This window comes from Oncorhynchus nerka, linkage group LG3 (genome assembly GCF_034236695.1).
Source record: "Oncorhynchus nerka isolate Pitt River linkage group LG3, Oner_Uvic_2.0, whole genome shotgun sequence".
Taxonomy (NCBI): domain Eukaryota; kingdom Metazoa; phylum Chordata; class Actinopteri; order Salmoniformes; family Salmonidae; genus Oncorhynchus; species Oncorhynchus nerka.
The window spans coordinates 13,211,492-13,226,926 of NC_088398.1; the positions used below are offsets into that span (position 1 = coordinate 13,211,492).

At 41.0% G+C, this 15,435-nt stretch overlaps 1 protein-coding gene across 2 annotated transcripts in view; it reads left to right on the top strand.

The window, feature by feature from the left end:
* LOC115102465 (cyclin-dependent kinase 14) overlaps nt 1-15,435 on the top strand; it is a 273,353-nt gene that overhangs the window by 42,138 nt on the left and 215,780 nt on the right. The window lies entirely within an intron of this gene.

Below are 15,435 nucleotides of genomic sequence, written 5' to 3' on the forward strand. Positions count from 1 at the left end.
TGTGTGTGTGTGGCTCAGTAGTCTTCCCCAGACACATCACACACATGCTGTACAGTACATTAGATGGGCATGTTTACCATTTACCATCTAGGGCATGTAGAGAAATAGACGGAGTAGCAGCAGTGCTGTGTGTGTGGGTGCGTGAATGTGTATGTGCATCTCTGTGTGTGTGTATGTGTGTGTGTGACTATATGTGGGTGCGTGCATGTGCATCTCTGTGTGTGTGTGTGTGACTGTATGTGTGTGTGTGTGTGTGTGTGTGTGTGTGTGTGTGTGTGTGTGTGTGTGTGTGTGTGTGTGTGTGTGTGTGTGTGTGTGTGTGTGTGTGGACCATGATGAGCTCACATGCTATCTCCACGCAGGCCCACCTGAGACTATCTGTGTGTGATAGTGATTAGGGAGGATGTGACGAGGTTATGTAGACGCAGGGGGGAGGGGTTGTGTGTGGAACACGGTGGGCTGACTCTGGAACTCTGGAAAGTCTCATCTGCAGTTTCTATACAGGTTATTTCCGTTGCATTCATTCAGCAAGCAACAAACGAGAGCATCATTAGTCTTCTTTCTGCCTCTCTGTCTCTCGCCTCCTCTTTCCCTCCCTCAGGACTAAAAGGTATGTTTCCATTGTAGTGCTGCGAGGTGCTGATTTTCCCGTCTGAATGGCTACTCTGTAACATGTCACACTGGTCTGAGTGTCCGTCTGACCGGCGATCTGCATCTGTGTTAACACCTCGCAGAACCATACTGAGGCAGAGAGGCTGTGCCTTGGGCTTTCTGCAGGAACATACGACACAACATACATTCTTGTCTTTCTAAGGAGATGGGAGAAGAGAAATGAACAGAAACAAGCAGACAACAGAAAAGCAGCAGCAGCACTCCTACATGGCTCGATGGTTTAGCCTGGTTGATGGGCGATAGATATAATAAATATACATTTCAAAAGTATCTATCACGGTTCAACCAGACTAAACCATTGAGCCATGGAGGGGTGCTGCTGCTTTTCTCTTCCCTCTTCTACTTAGAAAGACCAGAAGAGAACAGGGACTGATTTCAGAAAGAGAATGATGAGGACAAAAAGGGAGGGAAAGCGATGAGGGAAATAAGAGAGGAGTGCATGAGAGAGTCAAGTGGTTAGATAACCATTTTAGGATCCAGAGAGCACCTTTTTTTCTAAGAGTGTAGGGCCTAAGTTGAAGTGGTGCTCTTTTGGTCAAATCAAATCAAATGTATTTATATAGCCCTTCGTACATCAGCTGATATCTCAAAGTGCTGTACAGAAACCCAGCCTAAAACCCCAAACAGCAAGCAATGCAGGTGTAGAAGCACGTGGCTAGGAAAAACTCCCTAGAAAGGCCAAAACCTAGGAAGAAACCTAGAGAGGAACCAGGCTATGTGGGGTGGCCAGTCCTCTTCTGGCTGTGCCGGGTGGAGATTACAACAGAACATGGCCAAGATGTTCAAATGTTCATAAATGACCAGCATGGTCGTATAATAATAAGGCAGAACAGTTTAAACTGGAGCAGCAGCACGGCCAGGTGGACTGGGGACAGCAAGGAGTCATCATGTCAGGTAGTCCTGGGGCATGGTCCTATGGCTCAGGTCCTCCGAGAGAGAGAAAGAAAGAGAGAATTAGAGAGAGCATATGTGGGGTGGCCAGTCCTCTTCTGGCTGTGCCGGGTGGAGATTATAACAGAACATGGCCAAGATGTTCAAATGTTCATAAATGACCAGCATGGTTGAATAATAATAAGGCAGAACAGTTGAAACTGGAGCAGCAGCACGGCCAGGTGGACTGGGGACAGCAAGGAGTCATCATGTCAGGTAGTCCTGGGGCATGGTCCTAGGGCTCAGGTCCTCCAAGAGAGAGAAAGAAAGAGAGAAGGAGAGAATTAGAGAACGCACACTTAGATTCACACAGGACACCGAATAGGACAGGAGAAGTACTCCAGATATAACAAACTGACCCTAGCCCCCCGACACATAAACTACTGCAGCATAAATACTGGAGGCTGAGACAGGAGGGGTCAGGAGACACTGTGGCCCCATCCGAGGACACCCCCAGACAGGGCCAAACAGGAAGGATATAACCCCACCCACTTTGCCAAAGCACAGCCCCCACACCACTAGAGGGATATCTTCAACCACCAACTTACCATCCTGAGACAAGGCAGAGTATAGCCCACAAAGATCTCCGCCATGGCACAACCCAAGGGGGGCGCCAACCCAGACAGGATGACCACATCAGTGAATCAACCCACTCAGGTGACGCACCCCTTCCAGGGACGGCATGAGAGGCATGGTCGTGAGTTATGAGGAGGCACATGTCTGGGTTCAAACCTGAGCCCTTTACACTTCCTGTAATGCACAAAGTCTCATCTGCTATGAAGCCAGATTTAGACTGTTTGATCTTCCAGATCAGGGGTAGGCAACGCTGTTGTTGGAGTGCCGCAGATACTGCAGGATTTTTTCCTCCAACTAGGCACCACACTGAGCTACTAAGTTAATTGATCAGTTCAGCGATTGCCTCAATTCAACCCACCTGTCCTACCTGCAGCACTCCAGGACCAGGTTTGCCTACCCCTGTTCCAGATATTGATCTATCATGTATGCTGCCCCTCTGCCTTACCCTTCCCGGTGGTATATTTGCATATCTTGCTAGTAATCTCATTATGTAAGTGTTCTGTTTACGTCAGATCGATTTCTATAGAGAACAATGGTAGCCTCAGTACTATGATAATGATTCGTAATATGGAGACAGTAGGCTCCAGTGAAGTGATAACCATTGATGAATATATTATAAACACATTGAATGAATATGTATTTCTATGGTGCTAAGCTACTATGAGAGAGGAGAAGAGAAGGGTCACTTCAACCTGGTATGATAAGTACTACAGCACTTATCTGTCTGAGGGCAGTCACCTATGCATTCATTAATCTCTGATTCACTGCTACTTTCATAAAAGGAGGAAAATATGTCTGAATCGTCATGGAGATGAGTTTCTAATAGCTTCATAATCCACTCTCTATATTTTGTTATGCATATTTAGTGGTTCACACACAGCAGCTGTTTTAGTTGGAGTGGTATGTCTCGTAGTAAATGGGGATCATTTACTGTAGGAAGATCAACCACTGCGTCCAGTAGAAAAGCATGGAATGAACCATTAACGGATACAACTGGATTGGTATCATTGCATCACCGGACTACTGCTCCACTTGCTGAAGTTCAAATGCCCACTAAACCCACCGTACCTACTTCAAAGACCCACCCAATCCATCCCACCTTGTTCAAAGCCATCCTATCCTAACTTGCCCTTCAGAAGTCTGTCTGTTTCTGGCTCTGCAGGACTAAAGCCAAGCCAAGCCAATCTACAGAATGAGAACACTCCCTCTAGATGGCCGGCCTCCCAGTTCCTCCCTCTCGTCTGGAGACAGACGTAAATCTATCTTATTATTCCTCTAACAATAATATCTTCAGACAAGCCCAGCCTAGCCCAGTGTTGAACCTCTTACAGTAGTGTCAGTAAGGCTGAACCTAAGCCAACAGTCATTCTGCCCTGGATCAAAACCTCAACAGAGGCACATTCTGTCAGACACTACATCCAACACTTCAACACTCCTAAATAGAGGGGAGGTTTTAGTTGTGACGTGTTACGTCTAGTGGATTAGATTACCTTGTTCTACTTATTGATCCATTGTTGGTCTCCTCTCCTTGTTCTGGTTGGCTCTGAACAGTGAGATTTGAACTATAACTGAGCTGGGTTGCTGGCATTGGTCTAGAGTAGGGAGAGATCCACACTGGAGTTTGTAAGTGTCAGAGTGATTGGTCTGAGTGACCCTGCATGCGTCTGTCTCCTTACGCTGGAAGTGCCGGGGAAGCCTGCCAATTTACTCATATGTCAGAGTTTTTTATCCTTCATCTTCATCCAAATCAGAGCCAAGTTCTCTCGGTACTAATCAGAGGGAGGAGGTGGAGGTCAGGCCTGGGCCACTGGTCGGCTGACTGGATGGTTACCTTACTGACTGGCTGGATGTTTAGCTTACTGACTGGCTGGATGGCTGGCTCTAGATGGACGAAGGGTTGTACAACTCACACAACCTATAGATAGATACCTGTAGGAGGGATGGATGGAAGGATTGAGGGACAGAGGAATTGAGGGACAGAGGTATGGACAGATGGAGGATTGTAGGATGGAAGAACAGAGGGATTAAGGGATGGAGGGACAGGTCAGGACACAGTTCTGTTTTGTGGACAGCTGTAAAGAGTCTGGTTTGCTCTATTTGAATTAGTGTTTTATTCTAGTCAGGCTTATTAACCAATTATTTATACACTAGATGTCTGATGGGGGCACGATGGCTTCAACACAGTGCCCCCATCTTGGCACTCCCTCACTGTTGTAAAAACATATTTTGGAAGTTCTAGAAATACATTTATTATGTCTAAATTCGTTTTTGCCAAGTTTATTCTATTACAGACACCTTAATAAATAAATAAAATACTTCAATACATGTAATTTAGTCCTTGAAATATTTAATTGAAATACTGTAGAACTCCATTCCCAATGGAGGACTGCTCCTACTGGGGAGTGCCAATATGGCCGACCGCTGGCTTCAAAGACTCTCAATGGCCATTACATAGCATTCGGCAATCCAGGGTTTATATACATCATTCTTATCAACACAGCTGTGTGCAAAGATACTGTAGCTGATGTAAGTGAATTGGGGGGGGAGTTTGAAAATCATCTACCTTTCCCAAAGCCTAACCCAATGCCCAGACTTACTGTATCTGAACCTCTTTTCCCCATCATTAACTCTAGCCCAGCCTCATCTTGTATCTCTATAGAGGGCTACAGTTACTTTCTTCTCTGGGAGATGGTTTTAACCTCTCTAGGCTAGGGGGCGTTATTTTCACGACCGGATGAAAAGAGTGCCCAAAGTAAACTACCTGCTACTCAGGCCCAGAAGCTAGGGTATGCATATTATTTGTAGATTTGGATAGAAAACACTTTGCTCAAACTGTTTGAATGATGTCTGTGAGTTTAACTTCTTGCATCGAGCCATCCCAGATCCGGGATCGTGAATACAGCCTCAAGCTCATTACCATAACGCAACGTTAACTATTCATGAAAATCGCAAATGAAATGAAATAAATATGCTATCTCTCAAGCTTAGCCTTTTGTTAACAACACTGTCATCTCAGATTTTCTAAAATATGCTTCTCAACCAAAGCAAAACAAGCATTTGTGTAACAGAATTTAGCGTTAGCATAGCATTTAGCGTTAGCATTCAGCAGGCAACATTTTCACAAAAACCAGAAAACCATTCAAATAAAATAATTTACCTTTGAAGAACTTCTGATGTTTTCAATGAGGAGACTCTCAGTTAGATAGCAAATGTTCAGTTTTTCCTGAAAGATTATTTGTTTAGGAGAAATCGCTCCATTTTGTGCGTCACGTTTAGCTAAGAAAAAAAAATGTATCCAGGATTGTGTAAATCTATCAGCAAGCTCATTAGCATAACACAACGTTAACTATTCATGAAAATCGCAAATGAAATGAAATCAATATGCTAGCTCTCAAGCTTAGCCTTTTGTTAACAACACTGTCATCTCAGATTTTCAAAAATATGCTTCTCAACCATAGCAAAACAAGCATTTGTGTAACAGTATTGATAGCTAGCGTTAGCATTTAGCGTTAGCATTTAGCGTTAGCATTCAGCAGGCAACATTTTCACAAAAAACAGAAAACCATTCAAATAAAATCATTTACCTTTGCAGAACTTCGGATGTTTTCAATGAGGAGACTCTCAGTTAGATAGCAAATGTTCCGTTTTTCCTGAAAGATTATTTGTGCAAGAGAAATCGGTCCGTTTTCTGCGTCATGTTTGGCTACAAAAAAAAAACGAAAATTCATTCATCCAAACGCCAAACTTTCTTCCACATTAACTCCATAATATCGACTGAAACATGGTAAACGTTGTTTAGAATCAATCCTCAAGGTGTTTTTTCACATATCTCTTCATGACATATCATTCCTGGAAGTCTCCTCTCTGTCTCAATCACATGGATGAATGTGAGCAGCTTGGAGATTCCGCAACAATTTCAACAAAGGACACCGGGCGGACACCTGGTAAATGTAGTCTCTTATGGCCAATCTTCCAATGATATGCCTACAAATACGTCACAATGCTGCAGACAACTTGGAGAAACGATAGAAAGGGCAGGCTAATTCGTGTCGCTTTAACAGCCATATAAGGAGACAATGAAAAACAGAGCGTCAAAAATCCTGCTCATTTCCTGTTTGAAGTTTCATCTTGGTTTCGCCTGTAGCATCAGTTCTGGGGCACTCATAGATAATATCTTTGCAGTTTTGGAAACATCAGAGTGTTTTCTTTCCAAAGTTGCCAATTATATGCATAGTCGAGCATCTTTTCGTGACCAAATATTGCGCTTAAAACGGGCACGTTTTTTTGATCCAATAATGACATAGCGCCCCCATAGGTTGAAGAGGTTAACAGAACTTATTTGGCAGGCGAAACCCCGAGGACAAACCATCCAGGATTTTTTTTTCAGGTGACAGTGCTTTCAATGGGTTTTCTTCTTCTTCTTCTTGCAGTTCCTGTCGCTTCCACTGGATGTCAACAGTCTTGAGAAGTTGGTTGATATTTTTCCTTTTTGTAATGAAGAAGTAGGGCTGTTCAGAACGAGGGTCGAGTCTAGTGTATTGTTTTGGTTGGGGGCGCACGCGACCTGAAAGCTCGCTCCACTTTGTTTTTATCCGCTATTGAATGCAGTTTATCCCGTCTTAAATTTTATCGATTATTTATGTTAAAAAATACCTAAAGTTGTATTAGGAAATATGTTTGAAATGTTTTGACAAAGATTACAGGTAACTTATTAGATATTTTGTAGTCATGTTGCTTGAGTTGGAACCAGTGTTTTTCTGGATCTACTTATAAGGCAACTCCTATAGTCTCTATGTGCCATTACCACCATACCTGCTATAGTTCCTGAGTATTATCACTATCATTAACCTCTTCAAGCTATGGGGGCACTATGTCATTATTGGATAAAAAGACGTGCCCGTTTTAAGCACAATATTTTGTCACGGAAAGATGCTCGACTATGCATGGAATTGACAGCCTTGGAAAGACAAAACTCTGACGTTTCCAAAACTGCAAAGATATTATCTGTGAGTGCCCCAGAACTAATGCTACAGGCGAAACCAAGATGAAGTTTCATACAGGAAATGCCCCAGATTCTGAAGGCGCTGTGTTCTAATGTCTCCTTATATGGCTGTCAATGCGCCACGAATGAGCCTGCCCTTTGTGTCGTTTCTCCAAGGTGTCTGCAGCATTGTGACGTGTTTGTAGGCATATCATTGGAAGATTGACCATAAGAGACTACATTTACCTGGTGTCCCGCCCGGTGTCCTGTTTTCGAAATTATTGCGTAATCTGTAGGTCCATGCGCGTTCCATTTCTTCAGAAGAGAAAGTCAACTGCCACGAAGGATTTTATCGTCAATAGATATGTGAAAAACACCTTGAGGATTGATTCTAAACATCGGTTTGCCATGTTTCTGTCGATATTATGGAGTTAATTTGGAAAAAAGTTTGCGTTTTAATGACTTAATTTTCGTTTTTTTTCTTACCCAAACGTGATGAAGAATGATGAAGAAAACGGACCGATTTGTCAACACAAATATTTTTTTTTGTAAAAACGGAACATTTGCTATCTAACTGAGAGTCTCCTCGTTGAAAACATCTGAAGTTCTTCAAAGGTAAATTATTTTATTTGAATCCTTTTCTGTTTTTTGTGAAAATGTTGCCTGCTGAAAGCCAGGCATAAATCCTATGCTAGGCTATCAATACTGTTACACAAATGCTTGTTTAGCTATGGTTCAAAAGCATATTTTGAAAATCTGAGATGACAGTGTTGTTAACAAAAGGCTAAGCTTGAGAGCAAATAGATTAATTTAATTTAATTTGCGATTTTCATGAATAGTTAACGTTGTGTTATGCTAATGAGCTTGCGGATAGATTTACACAATCATGGATACAGGTTTTTTTCGTAGCTAAACGTGACGCAGAAAACGGACCGATTTGTCAACACAAATAATATTTTTTGTAAAAACGGAACATTTGCTATCTAACTGAGAGTCTCCTCATTGAAAACATCTGAAGTTCTTCAAAGGTAAATTATTTTATTTGAATCCTTTTCTGGTTTTTGTGAAAATGTTGCCTGCTGAATGCTAACGCTAAATGCTACGCTAGCAATCAATACTGTTACACAAATGCTTGTTTTGCAATGGTTGAGAAGCATATTTTGAAAATCTGAGATGACAGTGTTGTTAACAAAAGGCTAAGTTTGAGAGCAAATAGATTAATTTAATTTCATTTGCGATTTTCATGAATAGTTAACGTTGCGTTATGGTAATGAGCTTGAGGCTGTAGTCACGATACCGGATCCGGGATGGCTCGACGCAAGAAGTTAAACATGTAATTTGGTAATGGAAATAAGTAAAATAGATTAGGATCAGTTTCACTCTCCCCATTCACCTTTCAATCCATCAGTTTTAAAAATCATTCATTTTCCAAATCATAATCAAGACCCAATGAATTATCCAAACAATGACATTGCTCAGTGATTTAAATTGATCCTATCACTCAAAGTCAAAACCCCTCAATTTAACACACATCAACATTGGCAGAATGTACATTTATATTAACATACATTATAATTATCCTATAATTATAATATTAACTTTCTTATCACGATTATAATACAGATCAGTATCTTAATGCATTCTTTATCTAAATTACTATACTTTGATGTAGTGTGTAGACCTCTACAATCTACAACCTGATACCACAAAGGTCGAAATACATTTTTGGCACAGTTGACCACCTCCTTCAGGCACTGATTCTTCTGGCGTCTTCTTCATTGTCTTGTCGTGTCTTTGGCTATGCCGGATGAAGTGATATGACATGCTATTCTATAAAATAATTTATCCGTAATTAATATTACCTGATTGAGCTAATCATGTAAATGTAATTAACTAGAGAGTCGGGGCACCACGAAATAATATTTCTAGAGTTGTTATCTTCCGAATAAACTCTTAAAGACCTAGTAATATTTTACATCAATAGCAGTCAATATTAATCGTCATCTTAATTCAGTCTCATCTGAAAGTTGTAAATTCTTGGTTATCTGGACGAACCCTGGCTAACATGTTGAATCAGCAATACAAAATTGGGTTTAATTATTTATTTACTAAATACCTAACTAATCACACAGAATTACACATACACATAATTAAATCATAACTTGATTACAAATTACGTCATAAAGGAAAACGTCCCTAGCGGGCGGAACAGATATGACAGCTGGTTACACAAAAGAAAAGGGTCTGGGTTTGAGTGAAAGAGAGGGAAGACTGAGGAACAAAGGGCGAAGCTGTGCTATCGTAAATACAGTATTTTATGCATTCTAAATTACCGCCCATTTGGAAATTTTTAATTTTTTATTTTACCTTTATTTAACCAGGCAAGTCAGTTAAGAACAAATTCTTATTTTCAATGACGGCCTGGGAACAGTGGGTTAACTGCCTGTTCAGGGGCAGAACGACAGATTTGTACCTTGTCAGCTCGGGGGTTTGAACTCGCAACCTTCCGGTTACTAGTCCAACGCTCTAACCACTAGGCTACCCTGCCGACCCGAAAAGGAAAATGCAATAAATATTTACTCTGAGCTGCGCTTTGGTTGGTTGGTGGTAGATGGAAGTCCTTTGTCCTTTGAAGAATGTCTCTGCTGGTAAATTGGATACGTTGTAGTAACGTTGTTGTGTGGTAGAAGGGATACTCTGTCTGTTCCCTCCTAACCTGCGTTTGCATCTGCTGTTGTTAACTCAACGGCTAGGAGGTATCACTTCTGTAGTGAATAAGAGTTCAAAGTTCATACCATTCGCAACCAAAGCTCACGCTGATGTTGGCTTCGTTCTGTAGTTATTATCTGATATCTGAACAATTCTGACATCGGACCGTCGTCCTCACGTCCTCAGAACAGGAGGTTACATTGTCGTCAAGGGCTTATATAGGAAGGGAGAGGAGAGGAGGGCGTGTTTGAAAAGTTTTATAGCCCATGTCCCTCACCTATCTTATGAAAACCCAAATCTCACATTTTAGAAACTAAAATCACATTTCATCCCATCACAAATAATTTCATATTCAAACATTTAAATTGAACAACAATTCCATGTGAATCCGATAACTCTGATGTGTAGACTTTGCACTGTAGAGGTTATGTCATCTTATCATTGATGAGAATGTCTCAGATGACAACTGAACTGACATCATATTCATTAAGTACCACCGCATATGTTCCATTGGTCGGATTACCAGAATATAGTTAACTTCCCCCCCCCACCTTCTGATGTTCCCAGAATCTCTATGTTAACCAAGGGTTTTGCAAATGTAACATCAGTAGGGTAGAGAGAGTAAAAAAGTGGGGAAGATGTAGTTATGACTGTCATAAACCTACCCCCCCAGGCCAAAGTCATGACAGTCTTCAGATAGCTTTACAGTTCAAAGTGGATGGTCCATGATAATGTCCCAATTTCAATGTCTCACCTGAGCCGCCATCACCTTTACCTTATGTCTTGTCCATTCGTCAACCAGTCTACCAGCAACATAAGAGAAGTTTGGAACAGATTGTTGCCATGCTCATCCCACGTGGACATCTGTCACACTCCTGAGAAAAACAGTTGACAGTTTAGATCGGACGTTACATACAGGTTGCTGGCTCAGGACTCTTTCAGTAGAAGTGGTGCGGACAGGGCGATTTTGAGCGCCTTTGGCTTTTCTTCAGCCAGTTAGAGGGGGTTTTGAGGTACTTGTTCCAATGATCTATTCCATGCATTAAAACACAGACTGATGTCACCTTTCATGATAACCTCAAGAGAGGAAAAACAGAACAACAGTTCAGTTCATTTTAGATTCAGGAAATCCAGACAAGCATTAACTGTATGATAAATTGTTACTTTTACCAATTATTCGTAATACCAATGTCTAAAGATGTCAAAGAGAATTACAACATATCCTATTGAAACAATTTTTCAAATTGGCTTATACTCCTCATCACACTGTCAACTTCATCTCAGAGCCACAGGATCAGGAATTTAGACCTATAACCCATCGGGAGAAATCCCAACAATCCAGCAGACCTAATCTGGTGAGATTTGTATCAAAACAAAACAGAAAAAACAACACAAACAACACAACAATACTGTACACTCCTTCACATATCACGCAATATGTGTAAACTTCAATCCAAAACTACTACTGGTCAAAAAATAAAAGAAAATAGAATTAGAATCACTACCCTTAATAACTCCATACAGAATGGTACACATCCGGTCAAAGGATAATAGACTTAAGGCAGCCTACCCTTAGTCAAAGGCAACACCCTCTCCTTCTTCACATTAGTCCACATCACAAATATGGCAAAGAACTATAAACTTCATCATAATTATCAATATTACAAATTGCATTCAAATCAGTATTACAAATGACCTAAATTCATTATCCAAATGGCTTTCCAATGAGGGTGATCAACACACACTGGAAATTCAGGACAGAGGTCAGAGTTCATACAAACCCTTCAAATAAGTGTTTCTTACTATATTAGACAAGTTAATGAAAAACAGTCAAACATTTCATACATGTCGTATCCTGGGTTTCCAGTTAATTTCTTTATCAAAAGAATTCACATGTTTAATTGAAACTCAGAAAAGTAAAACTTCAGAAAATGCCATGTGTGTGCCCCTTTAAGATACCTTGGCAGTAAGAAAAATGGAAAACTCACTAAACCCAAAGGAAATAGAACACACAAATCAAAACACCATCGAATAGTCATAACACGTGTGTTGTGTGTGGGTATTTTCAAACCATAAGGTAAAATCAAACAAAAATGGCCAGGCCTAATTTCGTAGTTTACGGCCTTAATCTCACTCACTGCTCTTCCCAAGACCACAGGCTCAGGGAACATTTCAAAGAAAGACCATTAAAAAAAAACACAAAACATTTTGTTAGCATTCACTATACTAGACCGATTCAGTAACCCAAAAGTTTTAACTACAAACAAAACCTGATAATCATGATAAATTCACTGTACTCCCTCAAATCATTAATTGTTTGTTTTAATCTACCCTAACGTTTATGTGCGTTTAATTTAGCATGTGCTACCTCTTTTTTTCCATAACCATATAGAATTATCCTGGTCCAATGTAAAACAAATATGTGATAGCTGTTTTTCCTTTGATTGTTCCTGTTACCCCTCTAAATATAATACTTTTTTCTGTCGCAAATGCAGTCAATTTCTCAGCGTATGGAAACAGTGATATTTGATCCCAGGCATTTAATAAAAAAGTTGTTTGAGACGTGATCTCCTACGCCTCCCTTAACATACGTACTGTAGGGGACCTCCATCAGTCCCTGAAGGAGGAATCCTGCTCAAAACACAAAATACTACAGTGTTTCATTAAGTGAAATCAACACCTAAAATAAACAATAAACAAACCCATAACCCCTTTCCAGTAATCTAGTCATTTAAACCTGTGCATTAATTTAGTAAAAATATAAACCTGTTGTTTAACAAATCTAGAACCTTTAAAAAGTTGGTGCTGTCTCATCAGCAGTAATAGTAAAAACGAACTGTTGCCCAATGTTAGCTATGATGTGTGCGTGCCCCAAGGGTCTATACTGTTCAGCCTGTACATTAATGATCTGCCTTCTGTCTGTACTGGCTCCGAAGTTCAAATGTATGCAGATGATACAATGATATATTTGAATGCAAAGAGCAAACAACAAGCTACACAATAACTCATTCTTGTAATGGTCCAGTTTACAAAGTGTTTCAGTGACTCATGTTTGTATCTCAATGTAAAAAGAACTGTCTGCATGTCCCTCACAAAGAGGACAACTGATGCCACTGAGCCAGATGTCTATGTGTCAGGGGAGAAGCTCCAGGTGGTAACTGATTTTAAGTACCTTGGCATCATACTTGATTCCAACCTCTCTTTTAACAGGTGAAAAAAGTAACTCAAATTACCAAATTCAACCTAGATAATTTCCAATACATACTTGATTGTCTGACTACAGAGGTACGTAGCAAAACTGTTCTTCATATCTATGGGACTTCCCCACTTAACATACTGCTTGTCTAGTTGGGCCCAAGCTTTCTGTACAACATTAATACCCATTCAGTCTGTCTACAAACAGGCTCTCAAAGTGCTCGATAGGAAGCCCAATAGCCATCATCACTGTTACATCCTCAGAAAGCATGAGCTCCTGGGTTGGAAAAATCTTGTTCAATACACTGACGCATGTCTTGTATTCAAGATCCTAATTGGCCTGGCTCCCCCTCCACTCAGTACAGAAAACCCAAACCTATGGCAGCAGATCCACAAGGTCTGCCATGAGAGGTGACTGTATAGTTCCCTTAAGGAAAAGCACCTTTAGTCAATCTGCTTTCTCTGTTAGAGCTTCCCATGTCTGGAACACCTTTCCATCAGACACACAACTGTACCACCTATCACACCTTCAAAGACAACATGAAGACATGGCTAAAGGCCAATCAGACTAGTGAACATAATCCCTAGCTGTGTATTGCTGCTTTCCATGTTGTCTGTAGCTGGTGAGGCGTGGATAAAGGCCAATCAGACTAGTGAACATAATCCCTAGCTGTGTATTGCTGCCTTCCATGTTGTCTGTAGCTGGTGAGGCGTGGATAAAGGCCAATCAGACTAGTGAACATAATCCCTAGCTGTGTATTGCTGCCTTCCATGTTGTCTGTAGCTGGTGAGGCGTGGATAAAGGCCAATCAGACTAGTGAACATAATCCCTAGCTGTCTATTGCTGCTTTCCATGTTGTCTGTAGCTGGTGAGGCGTGGATAAAGGCCAATCAGACTAGTGAACATAATCGCTAGCTGTGTATTGCTGCCTTCCATGTTGTCTGTTGCTGGTGAGGCGTGGCTAAAGGCCAATCAGACTAGTGAACATAATCCCTAGCTGTCTATTGCTGCTTTCCATGTTGTCTGTAGCTGGTGAGGCGTGGCTAAAGGCCAATCAGACTAGTGAACATAATCCCTAGCTGTCTATTGCTGCTTTCCATGTTGTCTGTAGCTGGTGAGGCGTGGATAAAGGCCAATCAGACTAGTGAACATAATCCCTAGCTGTGTATTGCTGCCTTCCATGTTGTCTGTAGCTGGTGAGGCGTGGCTAAAGGCCAATCAGACTAGTGAACATAATCGCTAGCTGTGTATTGCTGCCTTCCATGTTGTCTGTAGCTGGTGAGGCGTGGCTAAAGGCCAATCAGACTAGTGAACATAATCCCTAGCTGTCTATTGCTGCTTTCCATGTTGTCTGTAGCTGGTGAGGCGTGGCTAAAGGCCAATCAGACTAGTGAACATAATCCCTAGCTGTCTATTGCTGCTTTCCATGTTGTCTGTAGCTGGTGAGGCGTGGCTAAAGGCCAATCAGACTAGTGAACATAATCCCTAGCTGTGTATTGCTGCTTTCCATGTTGTCTGTAGCTGGTGAGGCGTGGCTAAAGGCCAATCAGACTAGTGAACATAATCCCTAGCTGTCTATTGCTGCTTTCCATGTTGTCTGTAGCAGGTGAGGCGTGGAAACACTTTGTTGCTCTTATGTATTTTTTTGTTGTTGCTTTTTGCCTGCTACGTGTTGCTTGTTCTATGTTGCTCTGCGTGTGCTCACTGCTCCTTGTCTTTATTGTTATTGTTATTGTAATTGTTTTTAATAACCTGCCCAGGGACTGCGGTTGACAATTAGCCAGCTGGCTAAAACCAGCACTTTTACTGAAACGTTGATTAATGTTCACTGTCCCTGTAAAAATAAACTCAAACTCAAACTGCAATCCACTTTAATGACCGGACATTGTTCCACATAATGGAAACAGATTATAATGTTATAATACATTAACTTCCTGCTCAAATTCACTGGTTGTTGCCTAAACTATAAAACCCAGCAACAGTAAACAGAAATGATCACAGAACGTTTCCGTTTCCACTATTCAGATCTCTACTGCAAATGTCCCACTGAATCCCTTACAGCGAGATATAGCCCAGCGAGCACAACCAGCTCTTCTATTCTTACCAGTAGGAAAAAAATATAACCCATTCTCAAACAACGTTCAGCGCTTACCTTTATTGTCAGGTTAAAAACAAACTTAACAACTTTCTCTTCTCTTTCGGCTTCACACTTATGACATGTCCAAGACTTTAAAAGTAACATGTAATACACCGCATTTATACAATACATCGTAAGAAGAAGAAACAAACATTTCGGTGGGCACAGCTCTATCGCAATTACCTAGCCGCTATTATTAGAATTCATCAGATTTAGGTAACTGTCTCTTCTTTG